General features: G+C 38.8%; 2 protein-coding genes across 2 annotated transcripts in view; one reads left to right on the top strand and one right to left on the bottom strand.

Moving 5' to 3' along the window:
- C3AR1 (complement C3a receptor 1) overlaps nucleotides 1-13,053 on the top strand; it is a 330,535-nt gene that overhangs the window by 12,702 nt on the left and 304,780 nt on the right. The window lies entirely within an intron of this gene.
- Nucleotides 1-13,053, bottom strand: part of STX18 (syntaxin 18) — a 46,444-nt gene that overhangs the window by 17,389 nt on the left and 16,002 nt on the right. The gene's annotated exons all lie outside the window — the stretch shown is intronic.

Here is a 13,053-nt window from a genome sequence, read left to right as displayed (position 1 = left end):
TGTTGAACCAACAAGTGACATGCCCCCTGCACTTTCCTTTTGAAGGATGGGGTGAGCACAATACTGACTGCTGCAAGCGGTTGGGAGTCTGGGCAAGCAAACAGGCACTCCGTCCACTGGGCAGGTTAGGTGCTGTTGTGTGAGTCAGTGCTGTGGTCTCCAGGTGACAAAGGTGGAGTGGTGCTGGCTTGGCATCCGGTTTGCTCCCAGCTGCCTCTCCTGAAGGGGGGGGGGGCGTTCTTGCATAACAGTGAAGGCACCAGAGGCGGCTCCACAGCTAGAGAAGCTGCAAGGTGCAAGTTTGGAAGCAATCTGAGAACTGGCCTGAGCCTTCTTTGGAGGGTGCATCTCCATCCCTTCACCCCCTGGGATCCTCCCCAGCATCCTCAAGATCAAATCCCCAAGCTCTTCCTCCTCCTCCTCAGGGTCCGACCACGACCTCCATGACACTTCCACAGGCTCTGCGCTGGAAAATAAGGACTGTGGCTGAGAAGTGACAGAAAAGAGCCTCTGCTCCCAGATCAAGCAAGACCAGTAGAAGCAGGCAGGTATGATGTGGCCCTGACTAAAGCAGCCACAGAATTCCAAGTCAGCCTCAGTTCAGAATGGGGCGATCGATCTTTCGGTCTGATAAATCCAAATAGAATATGCCTCTGAGCTCAGAAAAGGTTGTTGGAGAGAGCAGCGGTTGAAAAGGCAACAAAAATAGGTGTCGCCTAGCTAAAGTCTGTTGTGCTTAAGCAGAAGACAGCAGAAAGAGTGTGGCACCCCTAGAAGTGATATCTCTCAGCTGGTTAAATAGGGCTATCTCCCCCTTCTTTGTTGTAATGCTGTTTATTATTATTTAATTTCAGGATGTATATAAAACCGAGAGAACCATAGACAAAAATTAAAAGATGAAAAACACAACTATAAAATAGGCATATAGAATGGGTAGTTGCACATGTTAAAATAACGTAGTCTGAGTAAAGATTAGGACTGCTTCCTTCTGAGACCCAGGAAGCAGTCTTTAATGGAATGGCACCAAAGATACTCTTTGCCAGAAGGATAGGTAAAGGTAAAGGTACCCCTGCCTGTACGGGCCAGTCTTGCCAGACTCTAGGGTTGTGCGCTCATCTCACTCTATAGGCCGGGAGCCAGCGCTGTCCGCAGACACTTCCGGGTCACGTGGCCAGCGTGATGAAGCTGCTCTGGCGAGCCAGCGCAGCACACGGAATGCCGTTTACCTTCCTGCTGGTAAGTGGTCCCTATTTATCCACTTGCACCCGGGGGTGCTTTCGAACTGCTAGGTTGGCAGGCCCTGGGACCGAACGACGGTAGCGCACCCCGCCGCAGGGATTCGAACCGCCAACCATGCGATCGGCAATTCCTAGGCGCTGAGGTTTTACCCACAGCGCCACCCGCGTCCCTGCCAGAAGGATAGCTTTTATAAATTTAGCAGCAATACACAGCCTCCTGCACACAACAGGGATATCCACTAGATGGCAACAAAGATTTCACATTGTGCTAGTATGCTGGTGTCTTGAGAAATTATGTTCATCTCTCTGCGACTTTTGCTTAGTTTGTAGTTTGAAGATGCTGTATCTGTAGACCTGCAAGCATCACTTTTTCTTTGAGGGGGGGAGGCAGAGATGAAAGAACCCAATCATATCATGTTAAAAGTAACAGAACAAATACTTTATCTTTTTTGATAAGGCAGTTAAAACTTCTGTCTTTTGTTAACAGTGACAGGAGACAAGCAAAGCATTTTTATCTAAAGCCTTCAGTAACTGGGGTACAGGCATACTCATTTGGCTTTGAGTTTTCTCTATTATTCAAAGGGATATATAATGTTTAATTAAAGCAGACTTAAATACAACAGGAAGATGCAAGGAACAATACTTTCAATGAGCTGCATGTCTTGCCAAAATATTTTGATAGTGGGCAGTTTAACATCTGCTCCTAGAATCCACAACTCGCTGAAAGACACACCATAAACAGGTTTGCTCAAAATCCATTAAACAGGTTTTGCCTTCTTAATTTTTTAAAAATTAATTACTTTTCCAAAGTATATAAATCAACATAACAATGCAGATTAGCATAGGCATAAACAAAAAGCAACAGGAAAGTAACATCAATAAATGATGGATAAAATAAATATAAAGTAACCACAAATTGCACTAGGATCTAAAGCCCCCAAACCTACTAATGTCTACCCACCCACCCCATGTCCAAAGTGCAGCTTGAAATTGTTACAAATACAGTGGTATCTCGGTTTAAGAACAGCCCTGTTTATGAACTACTTGGTATATGAACTCCGCAAAACCGGAAATAGTGTCCTGGTTTGTGAACTTTACCTTGGTCTACGAACAGAATCCAAACGGTGGAAGGGCACCAGCGGTGGGAGGCCTCATTAGGGAAAGCACACCTCGGTTTAAGAATAGTTTTGGTTTAAGAACAGACTTCCAGAATGGATTAAGTTTGTAAACCCAGGTACCACTGTATGTTTTATTTACAAATATGTAAACTTATTTTAAAGATGCTTTTATCTTAACTGTATTAATCACATAAACCTTCACTGCTCTGGGCTTCTTTGGAAGGAAGGGTGGAATATAAATTTATTTTATTATTTAATTTATGTACCACCTTTCGTCCACAGATCTTGGGGCAGAGAGGAATACAAAATACATAATAAAAACAAGGACAAACACATACATATACATACAGTGGTACCTCAGGTTAAGTACTTAATTCGTTCCGGAGGTCCGTTCTTAACCTGAAACTGTTCTTGACCTGAAGCACCACTTTAGCTAATGGGGCCTTCCGCTGCCACTGCACGATTTCTGTTCTCATCCTGAAGCAAAGTTCTTAACCCGAGGTACTATTTCTGGGTTAGCGGAGTCTGTCACCTGAAGCATATGCAACCTGAAGCATATGTAACCCGAGGTACCACTGTATACATATACAAACACAAACAAACCAATACTCCCCCTCCCCCAAAAAATAATTGTAAAAGATGTTCAGGCTTGCACTTCATTGAGCCTCAAAGTAGAGAGAGTTCTGCAACTGCAAAGCAGCCACCAAGAACGCACTACTATTTTGCATTTGCTAGATAGTTAGCTAGATTGATTGTACCCTGCCCATTTGACTGGGTTGCACTGGCTACTTGGGGCAACTTGATTTTATTGTTATTATAATGTATGACATGTTTTATTTCGGTTAGTGCTGTTATTGTTTCTGATTATCTATAGCATAGTGTTAGCTACAGTGTTCTTCACCAGAAGAGTAAACTGCTTTGATAATTTTTTTGAGAATTTTTACAAACAAGTAGTATATAACATCTATGAAATAAATAAGAGTGGGACAGGAAGAGATTATTTCTCTTATCAAAGCAATGACACATGCAAATATAAAGATTACACACTTGGTGGCTCTCTAAGAGGTTGTGATGGGACATTTTGCTACTGGGTTTGTTTCTTAAAAAATAATCATTATGTGTTTTATTGGATTGTCTTTTTAAATGTACAAACAAAAACCCATATGCCGTCTTGGGAGTCATGATCCTAGAACAGACCTCCTTGGAGTTAGTCCTCCAGAACTGCAACTGTGAGGATGAGATGGAGATTTCCATAGCTGGAAACTCCACTACCTTGAAGAAACAGGTGGCTACAGAAGAAAGAACAAGGTCCTTTAACTGACGGGAGGTGGCACTCGGGGTATGGAGCATTTCGTCAATGGCTACCTAGTCCTGCTGCAAAACTCAGCCAGTTGCTCACTAAGACAACTTGACTGTTTCGTCTCCACTGCAAGAGCCCTATCCATGGTCCTGAACCCCCACCTTTATTTCCCTCCTAGGTGCTGCCTTTACCTAGCCTTCTTTTTCCTCGCCATCTCGTTTGGGCAACCAGGAACTACCAACATCCCCTTGCTTGGGCCACCACAATATTGGGCATCCCCATGGATCACAACAAGCAGCACAAACATAATTTAAATATAAAATATAGAAGAAGAAGGGGTCTCTTAGGCAAACTGGACCTACTACTTTTAATGCTTTCTATATTAAAACCAGGATGTATGCATACCTTGCAGTTTTACAAGCACCAGTTAGGTGCTTGGAACATGGACTGATTGATTCAGTTATATGGACTCATGTGTTTAGTAGACTCAGGTTCATGTGACACTGTGCCTCTGGCATATTTTATTTTCACATATTTTATTTTCAGGAGCTACTGAAGACCTTTGTTTTCCTAGAAGCCTTTTAAGTGGAGATTTCCCAGTTTGCATCTGCACTGAAACGGTTTTTTATTTGCTGATGCTTGCTACAAGATGTTTTATTAGAAACGCTCCACAAATTAAATAAATAAAGTAGTGGTGAAGCTGGAATGAACCACAGAAGATCCACATTGCCTAAGTACGCCTATTAAGGGCATGACTCACAAATTTCTCTACATTTCAGAGTTTAAGTGAACATGGGAAGCCTTTAACGAAGCATGTCATACCAAAAATTTAAAAAACAAAAAACCACAAACTTAAATTATGTGTAAAGCTGCAGGTGGATAATTTTGCCCTTCCACCACTTGTATGGCTATTCTCACCTGTCCAAGGCTAATCATATTCACCTCCGCACTGAAGAAAGGATGGGATTTTGTTCTATTACACTGAGATGGGATATTGTTCTATTGGGATATTGTTTTATTACACTGAATCAAGCAAGCACTTCTTTAGCACTCATAATGAAATATCCAGCTGTGGCTTGAACCTGGAAGACTGCAGAGCTTGGCTCAGATAAACTACAATAATGAGCTGGGTATCATCAGCATATTGATGACATTAGATTATACGCAATCTTACCCAGTAATTCAATATGTAACACTGGGCAGGAGGCAGGGCAGGGCAGGCCGAGTCCGAAAGGGACGATAACAAATCAGACCTCCATGCTATAATCAAAACCAGGCACTCCACAACTATGTTTTGAATTCCTGCCAGGTTCCGCAGATGTGTCTCCAACAACATCTCATGATCAACACTACCAAAGGCATCAAAGATCTAAGAGGGTCTATGGGGTGGAAAATCTTGATAAATCAACAGGCAGCAACTGTTAATCAAGGCCTGCCCAACGCTATTAACAGACCACATGCCAGGTTGGTAGGGGTATATAATAGTGTGCTCACATCCAGTTGTGTTCCCAAATAAGTGATGTACACTTGTTCAACTATCTTGCCAAAGAAGGGAAATTGCCAATAAGATGGAACATAGGAATACAGGGTTGGTTTTCAGAATAAAAACATTTTTGTATGGAAAAGCAGGGGATAAGTGTAATAAATAAATAAAAAGGATACCTTCATGATCCTCTGCACAACCCTTCATAACAAAGTGCTGAATCCTCACCTGACAAATCTCAACTGCAATTGCTTTTCAAAATTCATTCACAAAGGAATTACCATTAAGATACATTTCTCAAGAGGGCCTTCTTGGTGACTGCTCCCTAAATAAGCTAGACTGATTCACTCCTTGTTGCTATTCCGCCAGCAAGAAAAGACTGCTTTATTGCAGCAGGCGTTGCAGGACCATTTTTTAAAGGAAAGGGCTTTTGAAGAGTGCTGTGCTTCTTTTACTATCTGTATTTTAATATACAGTGGCACCTCAGGTTAAGTACTTAATTCGTTCTGGAGGTCCATACTTAACCTGCAACTGTTCTTAACCTGAAGCACCACTTTAGCTAATGGGGCCTCCTCCTGCTGCTGCCTCCCCTCCGGAACATGATTTCTGTTCTCATCCTGAAGCAAAGTTCTTAACCCGAAGCACTATTTCTGGGTTAGCGGAGTCTGTAACCTGAAGCGTATTTAACCTGAGGTACCACTGTAACCGTTGTTTATATTGTTTTAATTCTACTCCAGTTTAATTACTTTTTAATTACTATATTTTATATGTTTTAAGCCTTCTGTATTTTATCTGTGTTATTTTAATTTGTATAAGCTGCTTTCAAGTCCTGGGCCGGGGAAAAAGGCAGGATATAAATATAATAGTAATAGTAATAAAAATAATTCATTACTGAAAGGAAGACGACGTTTAAAAATGGGACAAAACAAGATATTGCATATTGTGTATGAACACAGAGCATATGGGTTGGGGAAATTGTTGCATAATTTGAATTTTAAATGTTCAATGTTTTTAAATTGCAGATAGAAAATGTTAACTGCATGAAAAATGAGGGGTCACATCTATGGTGTCAGAAAGCATCTTCTAAATCTTAGAATAAAGCCAGTTTATTTTTGTGTAAAGTGGTGTCATTACATAAAAGAGGTGTATTACATTAAAGAGGTCATTATGCCTTTAAAATCACTGGTGTTACTAATTACAACTCAAGCTTTGTTAAAACTCAAGGTGGTGTGGCCATTTTCTTCTAATCTCATGCAAATGATAAAATGATGCAGTGGTTGTATGTTACTTGTTGAGTAGTAGATTAACAAATCTGTATTTAAAACCGAAATAGTCAAAACCTAAATGTGAGACGTTAAAAATACTAAGGAATCAAAATCAAGAAGCCGAAGATTCATTTGTTTTTGTAAATTCTTATTTTTGTTAGAGATGTTCTATCCATATTATATATTCTATCATTATGTGTAGTTCAGAAATACAGATCCAAAAGTAAAGTTCGATTAATATTTTTCAAACTTGAGCAATCCTGTCACAAAAAGAGCACCGCAGAATAAGCACAAGTCCACCAACTGCATTACGTAAGAACCTAAACAGCTGAATTATGAAAAACATATTTTTGACAAGTCACGGATCCAATATTATAGGCTTTTTAGTCTAATTCCATGCATGTTTACTTGAAACTACAGTCCCACTGAGATCACCTAGATTTACTCTACAAAAGTATACAAAGTATTGCACATTTTGAAGGTAAAGCTCATGTCTTTATAATGAAAAGAATAATTTAAATATTCATCTATTCCTGGTACGGTCTAGGCATGTTTATCTGATTTTTAATAGGATAAAGGTCTCCGCAACAGTAATGATTTTTACATTGAAGATATTTGAGAATTACAGGTCAAAGCTCTGGTGCACAATTAGCATCTAATTTCCAAATTCATGACCCTAATTTCTAAGTTTAAAACTCAGGGTCTGATGGTTAAGTGAAATAAAATAAAACACAAAGTTTAAACTTTCAGGAACAGCAACTGTGAAAAGTTGGCACAGCTGGTTCAAATGCTTATTCTAAAGCTGCAAAAGTGCTGCATTTGTATAAGCAGAAATTAGATTTATGTCACCCGCCTGTTTAAGCAACTGAGGATTTCCAGTGCTATCCTATTCAGGTTTGCGGGGAGAAAGTACAGTAGGTCCTAATCACAACTGACCAGTTTTTCAGATGATTTGCCTCTTGAGGGTATACATTTGGTTTAAGTTGCAACTGCAATGTTAAAGTTCTTAAGCTAGGTCACTCAGATCAATTGCTGCAGTAATGTGAAACTCCAAAAAGCAAGCGATATCTAAACAGAAGATAGGGGTGGGCATGCATTTAAGGGGGGGGGGAGCAAAAAGCCAAGAGACAGTCAGCCTGGCTGCCTCTAATCTCATGAAAATGGTTACCTTGCTCAGTTCCTGGTTTACATCAACAAATGGGGAACAAAAACTAGTCTACAAGTAGAAGGCAATTTGGGACCTATAATTACTTTTATTAACAGGCATAGTGTGCACATTTTATTCCATTACTTCTGTTCTACTAAAAGTTATTTGAATAGCAACATTTAAATGACAACAACAAAACTCTTTAAAAATGCACCCAAAATTAAAAGGGCAAGGAAGCACGACAGCAAATCCTAAGGAGAAGGGTCTGAAGATGCACCAAAATTCAGACTTGAGGGTTCCACATTCCTTCCTTACTCATATCCAGTTATTCAAAGTAATGAAAGAATAGAAACAATAAACACAAAAATTGAATGCTTGCATATTTTTTTATCTGCAAATGTTGAAAGAGATGTAATATGGAGACGCTAAAAATGTTGTTTAGAAAAACTGAGGCAAAATTTTAAAGTACAGCTGCCGGTAACAAAACTAAACAAAAAAGTTCATGTGATTTACCCACTGCAGAGACAGAGCAGTACTTGAAAAATTATCGGATTGCATAATAATAAAAAAATCAATTAGAATAAAATGTGCAATCTTTTTGTTGACTGCATTAAGAACAAACAAATAATACAGGAGCATTTATGTCACTCTGCAGTGATAACCTGTTTCAAAAATGGAAGTGAATGCATAAGGAATAAAAGAGTTTACTTTATGGCATTTCGATTACTTCACTGGGCAGATTGTAATGAGAAAGTACAGCATTATAAAAGGAGACATTTCCCATTCCTTAACGAGGCGCTCATAATTGTTGTTTAAAAACTGAATTGCTCATTCTTGTGTACAACTACTCTCTGGCTCCAGATTCAGCCCCAGAAAAAACCCCCCAAACCCCACCTCAAGTGGCACTACTAAAGTGAATTGCTACAACCCTGGAAAGGGTCACATACATGTCTGCACAACTGAACATAGGGCGGCCACATACCCGGCTTAATACTGAACAGTCCTCTACTTGAAGGCGTGCCAGAGGACTATACTCCAGGAATCCTTTATTCTTTGAAAGGCTGTCCAGCCAGAGTCGGGTGTGAAGATAAAGGCGAGCAGGGGCCCATCAGCAGGCACAGAGGAGGCACACAGGTTACCTGGCCCTAATAAATTTATCCTTCACCCTTATAATTATAGCAATTCTTTATAAATTTAAATCTACATGTATAAAGTAGCACATGCAAATTTTACGCAAATATGTGCTCTTTTGTGTTCTTTTTAAATAATGCATTTCTTCATGCACAACTGCCCTGACTTATCTTAGTCTACTTGCACATCATATCTCTTCATAATCTCCTGCTATTATCTGATGCCAAACAAAATCAAATTTCCAAAACAAAAGCATTTGGGAGCTCTTTTAGTATATAGAAATTTAGAAATACGTGAGATTCCTATTCTAAAGGATCAAAATATTCTTGAATCGGGACACCCCTTCAACAAGAGCGACTATGCAATCCTAACTGTGAGGAATAAATCACAAACCTTCTGTTCACTATTTTGAGTTTACAGCTTTTGAAAAACATTTTCTGAAATTGGTTTATTTCATCTTTGAGTACAGCTTCCTTTAACAAACATACACCAAAAGGGACTCATAGCAGGAAGTATTTAAATAATGCTCCTTCCAGGATTATGAAAGCTGCTTTTCTGTATCGCTGCAACATTATTAAAAGGAAAGTAGAATATTTTGAGTAACTCAAATATTTTTGAAAAGTGAGCATCCTAATGCAGTTGCATCTCTTAAATTTAGTATTACTTAAAATTAAGAAAACAAATGGTCTCACAGACACACACACGTACCACTCCCAAATGTGAGAACAACCTTGACTATATGTTACAAGAGTTATTGTATAATATTGAGCACAAAGTTGTTCAGGGGGGTCTTTGGGACCTGTGGGGAGCAGCAGAGGACGGAAGGAGGCACCAGTGACTTTTGCTTGTGCAACAAGATCACCAAATGAAACTTCATAATTAAGACTTTGAAGTTCTACAGATCGACTGAGCTTGGATTCTAAATAAAACACACTGAAATAAGAACCTGCAAAAAGTGCTTCGTTGATTGTTCCGAGTCCTTGTCCAAAAAAGACAGACCAGTAATTTTCTTGCCTTTGTAAGTTCATACATGTGAATACTTATAATTCTATGAATTTCAACACACTGAAATGTTATATATTAAAAGGGAAGGCTAATTAATGCGAAAAGGAACACAACGGTGTGTTTTAAGAACTGGCAGAAAGTTTCAAACGACTGAATACAGTTTTAGTATCACTTACATGTATAAGGCTGCAATCTTAACTCCATGTACCGAGCAGTAAGCCCCATTGAATTCAACAGGACTTACTTCTGAGTAGACGACATGGTTAAGATTGTGTTGTAAGTCTACAATAATTTATGCACCCACATGTTTGAGAGTAAGTCTTACTTTTGATGAAACATGGATAAGATTGCATGGTCAGTGAGTTCATTATTCACACAACTGTTATGTATGCATCAACACTAAAAGGAGTTTTTGTCACTGAACTGAAAAATAAGGACCCGACAAGACTTCAGTCTTATCTGTTGAACTAACAAATTGAAGCTGCCTCATTCAAGTCTGCAAAACACACAAACCTTCTGATGTTCATATTTTTTCTTTCATCATGGGATGCAACATCTGACTTTAATAGGATTTTCCGATATTTTCTTCTTGTCTTATAGCCTAACTCCAATCAGAACTTCAATATTTATATTTTCACACAACTATCTAAAACCTCTTTAAGTGCAACACAAAAGCCACAAATTTTGAGGAACGTTTCAGATGGGAAACAAAAGCAAATTGGTCAAAATATGTTTGCCGAAATTGGCCTTTATTACTGCGAATTAAACACACTCCACTTACCATAATTCTCAGCATTAAACTTTATTTGCACTTTTACACAGGATGTTTTTCCTTCAAGTGGTCCATTTTGTTCTGAATCAATTATAAATTTATTTCTTCTTTTCTTTATCAAGTAAACAAAAAGAGAGCAACTAATAGACCTCACTCAACTCTTCTGCAGAGTCCACATCTTTTTACAATTAACCACTGCAGACATGGAAGCATCATTAAGACAGGGGCCAACTGTAATAAGGTAGGACATTATACTGAATAATAGGCAGCTCATCTTCAAACATTTCCCATTAATCTACTCTTTACAAAAATCAGGTTTTATAAAAACTATGTTATGCTCTGATTTAAGGAATCCTTATTCAAAGGATTGGGCGGCTTACAGTACATATAAAAACATAGTAAAACGTCAAACGTTAAAAGCTTCCTGATACAGGGCTGCCTTCAGATGTCTTCTAAAAGTTGTGTAGGATTGGGTGTACAGGTTGGAGCCCAATCCTATTCATTATTATTCATTAATTTAAAAATCTGTAATTGATGTACATAATAGAGGCCCAATTCTGAAATGCACACTGAATTGTATCAATGTAGCACAGTATATAATTTCAGATTCAAAATTTATTCAAAGTATCAAAACTGAGGTGCACCTATTTTCTGGTTGAAGTCACTGTAAACTGTACATAACAAGCTATAGGGAAACGAGCATCTGTATAATATATACAATCTTTCTCTCTCTCTCTCTCTCTCTCTCTCTCTCTCTCTCTCTCACACACACACACACACACACACACACACCACACACTGTGCAGAGACAAGCAGGACCTGCAACAAAACACTGTCGTGTGGCATGCTCCTGATCAGGGTTCCAACCAGCTAGCAATGCCCTCCTACAGGATACTCCCTTCCACTTCCAGGTTTTCTGTTGTCTTTGCCAACAGTCAGTCAGCATTCCACCCACCTAGCCCCAAAAGGGTTTTTCAGTTTGTTTATTTAGATAGCATTCTTTGGGACTCCTTCAAGCCTACTGAAGCCTCTTTTATGTGTGTGAATTGTGCTGCTTTGGCTACAAAAGTTTCCACATTCTGAGAATGAGTTGGCTGTAACTAGTAGCCTCATACAGAGATTCTCATTCACATTATCATTGCTTTTAAAAGTGTTTTAATACATTTCCCTTACTTGCAGTTTCCATTACCAAGATATCCTTCTGTATATCCTCTACTTACACGTTATACTGATGTTATTCAGAATCTCAAAAACATGTTTCCTGGCTATTATTTTATAAATAAGCTATGCTTCAGAAATTCTTTCTCTGCGTGGAATGTTGGGAACAAAAAATGACATGATCTCCATATGGAAAATACATGAGTGCACACGGACACACACACAATAGTATAAACATGCTTTCCATCACGCTTTACACGAACAGTAATCTAATCTGGCTCATACATAACTTTCTGGGAAATTTACATTTTAACATTAGCAATTTTATTTACGGGAGCAAAATGTTAGGTTGCACCTCATGTTAAACCAACAAATTGTTTATCATCATTAATTATGTGTTTATTACTCAGCATTAAATATGTCTACCTGCTAGAGCTGAAGTATAGAAATGAATATTTAGAAGTCCTAGTGTACAGCAGGGGTGAGGAACCATTTTTAGTTCAAGGCTCACCTCTGCTTCTGGGCAATTTTATGGGGATCACAACCAATTATTGGTAGGCAGGGCCAGAGGCAAAAGGGAACAGAGGCAAAAGGACAAGGCAAATACATTTTACCTTTGCATGTTAGAAGAGTTTCTACACACACTTGCATTTCTCTCTCTGTTCTATACCCAGACAAGCAGGAGAAATTAACAGAGTTTGGGGTCACATGAGCTGATGCAGGATGTGGCCTGGGATAGTTTCAAGGCCAGATAAAGAGCCAGACCTCAGGCTCCCCTCGGTATACCTGGTGTACAGTAAGGGGCCTTCATTTTTTCCCTTTGCCTGAAACCATGAACCCTATTTAGCAGTGCTTTTTTCTGGGGGGACACAGGGGCACACATACCCCTAAACATTTTGTGAATCTAAGTTTGGCCTCATTGAGGGGCAGTATTTCAATATGAGTAGGAAAATGAGAGTACCCCTAAACATGTTTTTAAGGGGGAAAGCACTGCTATTTAGTATTTTAATGTCTACTTTCTGTAATTCTATTTCAGCACATATCTTTTTATTTTTTATGATGCCTCTGGAATTGCAGCCCACCTATGTCTATGCACTTAATGGGGGGAATTTAAAGTAAAAACTTATTTTAGAAGAAGGCTGCTATAATCTTGTTGTGAACAAACAAAATCAGTTTTGAAAAGCATACTAGAGATTTATATCCACCCGTAACCATAGAAATTAATCTAGAGCTTAGATAAAGTAGCTGAGAATACCATTTACTTAATGAAAATCAGAGTACTGTTCCTGCAAAAGAACCTCCTTTTATTAAACAGCGTCTTGCTTTTCGTCGTAGGATTTCAGTTGATGGGCCACTTCTTACAACTTAATTATACCCACTTAGGCAATATCTCTTTCATAAAAAAAAAACAAGTAAAAAAAATGCTGTTTAATTTT

The sequence above is a fragment of the Podarcis gaigeae genome, assembly GCF_964106915.1.
Source record: "Podarcis gaigeae genome assembly, chromosome: 9".
Taxonomy (NCBI): domain Eukaryota; kingdom Metazoa; phylum Chordata; class Lepidosauria; order Squamata; family Lacertidae; genus Podarcis; species Podarcis gaigeae.
The sequence above is the reverse complement of the archived record's forward strand: the minus strand, read 5'-3'. Positions and strand labels throughout refer to the sequence as shown.